This window comes from Pteropus alecto, unplaced genomic scaffold, assembly GCF_000325575.1.
Source record: "Pteropus alecto unplaced genomic scaffold, ASM32557v1 scaffold53, whole genome shotgun sequence".
Classification (NCBI taxonomy): domain Eukaryota; kingdom Metazoa; phylum Chordata; class Mammalia; order Chiroptera; family Pteropodidae; genus Pteropus; species Pteropus alecto.
In genome coordinates this window covers 5,646,824-5,656,344 of record NW_006434366.1, presented here as the reverse complement: position 1 = coordinate 5,656,344, position 9,521 = coordinate 5,646,824, and the positions used below count along the sequence as shown (strand labels likewise).

Sequence of the window (9,521 nt, the reverse complement as noted above, 5' to 3'; positions counted from 1 at the left end):
GTAAGATGTGTAGTAAGTATGAAATCACAAACACACCATTAGGAATCTAACTGATTTTTATTTAGTTGCCAAGAAATATTCAAATTCGTGAAATAGTTTCCAAAATATCTCTAGTTGGAAAACTAGTGAGATAATTCAAAACTTTAAATATTCTAAAGGCAGTACATATACTTTTTTTTGCTTTGGACTTATTACTTTTTTTTCTCCCATAATTACACTTTGAGCCCAACTTAACTTCTGCTCCATTAATTTAAATTGTTGCTCTAGTTTTAAATATGTGCTAATTTGATCAGAAACCAGACGTAAGGTGTTTTTAGCAGTAAAACGAGTGCCAGTTTCCTCCTGAAAATAACGTGCAGTCTGTGTGGGATTTTGATGCATATTTTATCATCGATGCAAGTTAATAACTCCTCTAAGTCTGGCGTTTTCTGCATCTATAAAACATTTTCACAGGTTCACCCAAATCGGGGTTCAACTAGACCACGCTTTCTCTCTTCCTACTTTCAATTACGATGTGTTCTTAAACGTAATAAAAATACCTTTGCTTTTCAAGTTCAGTCATTAGTACTTTTAACTAACTCAAGGTCACCTCCCTGCAGTAAGTGCCCATTGGCGAGATTAAAACGAGATCGCTTGCCCCTGTTCCCCTGGTCTACGATGTGGCTTCACCACACCTCATCACCGAGACATCAGGGCAACAAAGTGCTGTATTGTCCATTCTCAGTGAAAACCTGGCTCTATTAGTTAGGCTTGATAGATTTTTTTTTCAACTTTTAAAAATAATTTAAAACTGGTACACATAAAAAAAAAAAAAAAGCCCCGTTGGTATTTATGAAATTTCGGCCACATGTACAGACCTTCTCTCGGTGCTAAACTCTCCCTCTTTCCTACGATTTGAGGATAAAGAGACCTGGTGACAATATGGGGGCTCAGTCGGCACAGCTGGGTGCTGCTGCAGAGCCAAACCACCCCCAGATCTCGGGGGTCGCGAACCCCAACGTTTTCACTTTCTAAAGCCCCATGTCCGACAAGGGTTGGCAGATTCATCTGCCCTGGAGGATCCTAGTGCCAGACACTCGTTCCCTTCCACAGTCACTACGGCAGGAAGAAGCGACACGGTCAGCGGTACTGGCTCTATGGCTCCCCCTGGAAAACGGCGCCTGTAACCTCTGCTCCCACTGCAGCCGCCAGAGCCACGCACAACCCCGCCATGGGCTGGGGCAGAGAAGAGCTGGACGCTCGTGGTTTCCCTTAACGACCACCCAGACCTGCCCGTCTGGTCACCACTACTGACGTACTTGCCTTTCCTTCCTACAAACACATGACAAAAACAGCAACGGCGAACGTCTACCTGCTCAATAAGAGAGATGACTCAAGTCACACGACATCGTGGCATCAAGATTAGCGTGTAGAGTCCCTGCGTGATGAGCCGTGGTTCACGGTAGCCACCAACAGTTCTAACTCTGTCTGGATCCACAGGTCTGCGAAACCAAGGACCAGTTCCCTGCTCCAGCCTACGCAGGCCGCGCCCTGGCGGGACGGAGGTAGAGCACCTGGAGGAAGTACTTCCACTTAAAAATGTAGGAGACGCATAGCTGCACCGCCCCGTAATGACTGAAATCCCACTCGACGGCCCTTGGAGATGGGGCGCAGCCCTGGACACACGCTGATTCTGTTCTCTGGGGATCCTGCCTACGGTATTCTCTGTGGCTTCTGGTCCAGCCCTCTGGACGCTACTTTTCAATCTGCTAACAACCCCCAGGGCTACACTCGAAGTAGATATTAGGGCCTGTCCCATGCTGGGGATGAGCAGCTTTCTCGGCCCACCTCCCGCCTGTGATGTCCGAGGCTCTCCCCAGCCATGGTTCACGTCCAACGCCTCTTAAGACAGGAAACTATTTTTAGCAGCAATTTATGTATCAGTTCATGTATCTAGATGGAGTAGGTTCACGTTTCAGTAAAAAAACACAATGATTTAATACAACACAGGTTTATTTCCTGTTACATTTCAAACACCGATCATCAGGGAAGCTCTGCTTATTGTTTTATTAGGGACTCAGCCGATGGGACCTGTTTTAACACAGGCTTCCACAGTGACTGTGGCAGGGGAAAGAGGAGGTGGCAAATATGGCACGTGGCTTAACGCTTTTTCCTAAAACGGCATTTGTCACTTCCATTATTCTCGTTGGTCAAAGCAATTGCTTATTCATAATAAACGTGGAATAGTACAATTTATCTAGAAATGAGGAAAGCGAGAGTAGCAGTTAACAATATTCAATGACTAACATAAGGGAAACTCTACCTCACATTTTTAGCTGTTTGAGAAATCAGTACTGACAAGATTAGAGTCAATGGACGTATTCCCAAATATTCTGTGGCAACAAATAATTAATACGATCCTATAAAAATCAACTTGATAGCATAACAAATCGCCAGTATATAAAAAGAAGTATATACAATGACCGAGTAAATTTTATTCCAGGTAGGCAAGACTGGTTTAACATTGATGATTAATCGACACTATCTACCATATCCACAAGTTGAGGAAAAAGAATCGTATGATTGTATCAATCAGTGCAGAAAAAACACTCGACAAAATGCAATTTATATATGATAGAAAATTCAGCAAACTAGTACAAAGGGGGAAACTTTCCCAATTAACAAAATGAACTCAAAATGGATTGTAGACTTAAATGTAAGAAGAAAAACTATAAAACTTTTTAAGGGCACACATAAACAAAAATCTTCGGGATCTAGAGCTAGTGAAAAAGTTCTTAGACACACCTCAAAACTCCATCCATTAAAGAAAAGATTAATAAGTCGAACCACATCAAAATTAAAAACTTGTGTCATATGAGAGAATCTGTTCAGGGTTGAAAAGACAAGATGCAGAGAGAAAATATTCGCAAACCATATATCCAAAATCAGACTGGTATCTAAATGTATATGTGAATAAATTTCCAATTCGACAGCCCAAAACCCAACAATCCAATTAGAAAATGGGCAGAGGATATACAGAGTCACATCGCCAAAGAGGACATGAAGATACTATATAAGTACATGAAAAGAGGCTCGATGTCATCAGCCACGAGATAGACGCAGACCAAAAACACAGGGCGATATCACTGCACCTATATCAGAACGGCCAAAATCCCAGTAACGATACCAAACGAAGACGATGATGCAGAAAAAATGGATTATCTATACATTTTGAGGCGACTCCGGGAAAGAGATGGGCAGTTTGTTATAAAACTGTACCTGCGATGATAACACGACCCAGCGAGAGCCCCCCTGAGCATCTACCTAGAGTCACGGACACGTAACTCAGACACCTGCACGCCGAAGTTCCCGTGGGCTTTATTAATTATAGCCCCCAATTTAAAGAGCGTAGCTCCCCTTCCATCGGTGAACGGAGATACAGACAGCTACACATCCTTATCACGGAACAGCACTTAGCAATCGAAAGGAACGAACTATTAATATGTGTAACAATTTGGAAGAATTACAAGTGGATTATGTTGAGTGAAAAAAAGCCAATTCCCAAAGGATGCATTCCGTACGACTCCATTTAGATGACACTTAAAAAGACAAAATTTTAGGGCTGGGGAACAGATCGTCGGTTGTCAGGGGTCATGGAAGCGGGGGGCAGGGAGGGCGGGGTGGCCACGGTGGCACAGGGCAGCGTGAGGGTTCCCTTTTTTTTGCGGGCACAGGAATCGCGGAGGCCTGCCATACCGCACAGCGCCTGTCGCAGGCGCTTCTGCACTGTGCCAAGGTGTGCGAGGGGGGTAGAGCGCACGTTACGTGTTCTCTCTCTCACTCACACTCACACACACACGCGCACACACGCACACACACTCTCACACTCACACACTCACACGCTCACAGACACTCACACGCACACACTCACTCACAAACTCTCACACTCATACTCACACACGCACACGCGCACACACTCTCACTCTCACACTCACACATTCACACACTCACACTCACACACTCACACGCACACACTCACTCACACACTCACACACTCACACGCACACACACACACTCACGCACACACTCTCACACTCACACTCACACACTCACACACACTCACACACACACTCACACACTCACACACTCACACACTCACACACTCACACACACTCACACTCACACACACTCACACTCACACACACACTCTCACACACACACTCACACTCACACACTCACGCACACACTCACGCACACACACTCACACACACACACTCACACACATTCACACACACACACACTCTCTCTGTCTCTCTCTCTCTCTCTCTCTCTCTCTCTCTCTCATAAGCACAGGTTAAACAGGAGGAATCTGAATAAGATCAGTGGACTGTGCCAGTCTAGTGATCTGGTTGTGACGTCTGGTGACAGCAACGGGTTTCCGGGGTCTCCGCAGCCTTTCTTACGGGGCACGACACTCTACAGTCATCGCAAATAAAAATGCTAATTAAAACTATTTGGCAATACCGAACCTTGACCTTAAGAGTTTTTACTACAGACGTAACTTGAATTTCCACTTTTTTAAACTGACTTAAAATCGGCAATCTAATAGCTCATGAAGTTCTCAGGTGTAAGAACGTGGTTACCATACAGAAACACACAAAATGCCGCCATAAACCTAGGTCAGGCAACGTTTGACCCAAGTTTTCACAAATGTGCCCAGGCAGGTCACACGCACTTCAGACGAAGCGAGCTGTGTGGGCGTGAGCCGTGGACGTCCAGCGAGGCAGGCGCACTCCGGCGATCAGCCGTTACAACGTGGGGCATTGCAAAGAAAGACGGAGTCTGCTTTATATGCAAAGAAATTCTTATTGAGGTTTTTGTAATACACGTGTGTAAATTTTATAATTAAACTATTTTCTTTAGGAAGAAAATGAGCTCGTAAGAAATAGCGTTTGTTATGTAATTGAATAAAGCAGAGTACATATTAGTAGCTCATAAAACGTGATGTGTGCACTAGATATTAGCCCTTTTACTATTTAGGCCACGCTTTTTTTATTAATTCTTAAATTCCTAGTTCTACTACCTACTGAAGAGAAAGGAATAAATATTAATAAACGTAGACTATGCATAACAACATATGAAGGAGAGGCGACCAAGGATATTTAGAATATAAAAAAATTTTCATTTTAATCCTATCTGCAGATGATTTCATTGTTTTTCATATTTTGACTGTTCAAGGTATTAAAATTCCTGCGATGGGAAAAAAGAAAACATCTCTCACTTTAGCTCATGGTGACCTGATTACCGAAATATGTGAGAAATGCAACCGTCACTGTATCATGAACTTTACTTAAAACCAATAGCCTGCAGACCCTCGGGTTACATGTGATGCCAGGCAGTGAGGGTCGTGTATCAGGAAACAGCAGCGGCCTCCCGGTGGTTCCGAACTTGGCCTTGCGTGGCTCAGAGTACACACCGGACGGCAGATTAAACCCTCCATGCTAAGTCACCTCTCTCAGTGACATTTCGGTTGCCGGACATGTCATGGCGTTTCTCCGTAACAGTCTCTTACTTGCTTCTTCAATATACGTGCTCCTCTTAATCGGTCATCCATCCCTGAAGCAGCCAAATTTAAATGCCATGTGTGTTTATTCCGAGCGCATGAAGTCGGTCTCATTATGCTCCTGAACGCACGGCTGGTATGAGGAGGCCCTTCTTCGAAGTCCAAAAAAAAAAAAGGCTTATGTTTCACTGGGGGACGATGTCCCTGAGTGATGGAGGATCGGGCGTGGAGGAAGGGCGGGGGCGACTCGGTGCCACCCCGTGGGCACCGCCACGCGAGGCGGGCAGGCAGCTGACTCACCGTCACACCCGGTCCTCGCCCCTTCCCGTTCGCTTCCCTCTGGGTCACGGGCCTGAAGCAGACATCGTGCAACGGAGCAGCACGTGGGCGTCCATGGGACCCGCGGGCGTCACCCCAGGGCGTGCGTGGCGGTGTACCTGCTCGTCACCACTCCTAGGGATCCACGGCTCAGACATCGGGACGAGCAGGAAGAGTTGCTCTGCCGTCCCTCACACGGACACAGCTCCACACGACCAGGGACCGGAGCGGCCGGAGGGACTCAGGACACAGAGCGCACGTCGGGGCCCGTGGTGCGTTTGCAGGCGGCCTGCTTTTCCTTCTGGCTGGCGTGCTACGATTCGCGAAGGAATTCCCCGTGCAAGGAAGTCGTGGAGCTTCCTAGACGCGCGAGATGGAACCGTGTCTAACAAAGCATGTGCCCGCACGCGGCTTCGGGCGACGCACGTGAAGGCCTCGGAGCAGCAGACCAACTCGCTCCCGGCGAAGGAGCGCGGTCAAGTTCACACAGCAGGAAACATGCCAGATGGCACTTCTGCCTACCGACGGGACCAGGCCCGCGTAGACACGGGGACCAACGGCCAGACAGCCAACTCCGGGTCCTCTGACAAGTAACGCAGCGTCACGCCTCCCGAATCACGTACCATTAAAGGCTTTCTGCTGCCCCAGAACTTGCAGTCGATCTTTATGCATTAGGAGGGAACCTTCTAAAGATGCATTGTGCACGAGCCTCGGTGAAACTCCTCCTTTTGTGAATAAGTGATGGGGTGCGTCCGTTTAGATAGAAAACAAGTCCCGTAACTGGCTCCGTTGAAAACTCTCAGCTCTGTCCCTACTTGATGAGAAGCGGTGACATCCGGGAGTCCAGAGGGACGGCAGGAGGCATCCTAGCGTCGGATCCGCGAGATCGCCGTATCCAGTGATTTGACCAAATGCTAAGAGACCTCATGGCCATTCTTATCATCGTGGAGAAATAAAGGTCCTTGGAAACCTTCTTAACCAAGCAATGAAAACCTGGAACTGTCCACACGCATTCACTTTCCAAACTGAGTATCGTCAATACGAACTCTCTGTCGTGTTGGTGCCATTTTTACTAACTGCCACATCGGTGACTAACTCAAGGACATTTTAAGCTTACAGAATATGCTGCTATGCTCGGTTATCTTAATGAACATATTTTTATCACTCGTAGCACATGTACTACTTCATTAAAGTTTTTACACACATCAATAGTTTATACCATGAAGAAATGGGCTGGGTATGTGAATGTATGTTATATGTTTTAAAAATTGTGGGATACAGGTTCGCGAGGTTATTTTGCCTGCCACCGTCATTAGTTCATGGTATCGCCACGAGTTATACCGTGCACATGTCATGGCAGAAGGAAATGATGCGCCTGTTTGCATCGAGGAAGTGCGAGCTGTCAGTCATGAATCATTCTCTGCCTATCGTTAGGAAAACTTAAGTACGGATGTCGCTAACCAAGGTCTGGTCTTGCTCAAGTCTCAGGCTATCGCCAGCTCTCATCACACCTCCAGTGACAGCCCCCTAGTTGAAATACCTGCACCCACTCTGCCTAGTCTCAAATTTCATCTATGCTCTGTAGCCGGAGGGATTATTAAAACTATATTCTTAAAATATAGTTATTCTTAAAACTATAGCATCTACTCCATTGCTTAAGACCCCTTGATGACTGAGAATTTCTCTCAGCATGAGACACTGCATTTCTTAGAGTAGCTACTGTAACACATGGACCCCAAATTTTATCGCCTCGCCACAATAAAAGTTTCTCTTCAATCATGTAACAGGATAAAAACGGGTGTTTCTGGTAGGCGAGATTCAGCTTAGCTACAAAACGCGAGAACTCAGGTTCCATCCCTGGATGAGTCAGAGCTCCCCGCATTCTGGTGGGATGGGAACGAGGCGGAGGAAGCCACATGACTTCAGCACGATATCCAGATGCGCCCATCCGTCCCAACGCATCCCACCGGCCAGAAAGAGTCCGACGGCCACGTCTACCTGAGTTCATATCTGGGATCTGCTCCTGCAATAGACACTCACTTCCGGGGGCCATTTACGTTAAAATGGTGAAGCAGCTTTTCGGGGACAGCTGTCTCTGCCGCGAGCCCACCCCCGAAGACGCCGCGCAAGCCCCCGCATTTCTGGCTTGTCGGGCACGCCACCCCTTTGGCCCACGCGGATGTCCCTTCTCTCTCTCTAATGCCACACATTTCCTTTCCATACGACATTTCGCAATTTCTCTTCTTTTTATGTCTGGATCTCAGTGAACCTGTGATTTCCTTGTGAAACTCACGCCCGGCCCGCATCGATTTCCCTCGTCCCGGAGTCTCACGGCTCCGCGGCATTGCCGGTGTCTATTTCTGAGTGTGTTTGTCTTATTATGAAACAAAACACCCCCCAGCATATGATCCTCACGAGATGGATATCGTGTCTGCTTCCGCCTCTTACATCCAGCCTCTAATGCAGTGCTTAGCATGCGGTCGGCATTCGGTGAGCACTAAATAAATCAACGGCCTTAACCCAGCACTTTTCAAGACCTTTTAAACCACTCTCATGATCTTTTAAATGCAAATAGTCACCCAAAGCATTTTCCTCCATTGTGACAACAGTTAACCCTTCGGCGCGGGTTCCCTGGGAGGCAGACACTCACCTGAACCTTCAGGTGAAAGGAGTTCATCGCGAGGGCCGAGGGACGAAGCGGGAACGGGGAGTGGTACAGCCGAGCGTGGGCGGCCAGCAAGGCGCACTGGACCGCAGCTGGTGACGGGCGCTTCGCCCTGTGGGGCGCACTGGGAACCGTGCAAACAGACATGTCAGAAATCCCGCTGGCCGGGCTGTGGACTCGGGTGTGTCAAGTCTTTCTCATGATCACTAGGTTAGGATTGGAGTGGGGGAACGCTGGTTTTCAAGCAGGGGCACGTCACGCAGAGCGGCCTTCTGAGGGAAGCTTCTGCATGAGGATACGCAGATGTCGACAGCTGGAAGCCTGTCTTGTACAGAAAAACGCTATGTCCACGTGAGGGTGACGGGTGAGCCGTTTACGGCCTCTGCTACCGCTGACCTGAGGCTCAGGCCTCTCTCTCTCCCTCGCCTTTGACTATCAGTCACTTTGCTGGCCTTCAGTTTGTTTTTCCCAATCTATCTACAATCCCACTAACGGGTGAGTTTTCTTAAAGCACGTCCTCTCACGTCATGTGCCTTCTCGACAGTCCTCACATAGCATTCTTATTATTATAAGATCTGGTCTATGGCCATGGCACCCTGAACACGCCCGATCCCGTCCGATCTCGGAAGCTACGCCGGGTCGGGCCTGGTTAGTACTTGGATGGGAGACCGTCTAGGAAGACCGGGTGCTGTAGCCGTAAAAAATAAGATAAGGGATCGTAAGCTGACAAGGTCCTTGCAATCTGTGAGGTCAACCAAGGGTTGCCTCGCCTAAAAAAAATTAAGAAAAGATCCAACGCAGTCTCTGAGCCCCCATTCACGTCGGCTCGTCTCACTGAGCTTTTTCTCGCTCTGGGCCCCATCTGCACACTCTCCTCTTCGATGTGTTCTCCCGTTTTCCCACAACGTCCTCGATCCGCGCTCCAGGAACAATCTCGGCTTACAGGTTCCCACTTACCCTCTAAGGAAACGTTTCATCTTTATGCAATGCTCTGTC

General features: G+C 47.7%; 1 pseudogene; it reads left to right on the top strand.

The window, feature by feature from the left end:
- Window positions 1-9,103: 9,103 nt before the first annotated feature.
- Window positions 9,104-9,222, top strand: LOC112477578 (annotated as a pseudogene).
- The last annotated feature ends 299 nt before the right edge of the window (window positions 9,223-9,521 follow it).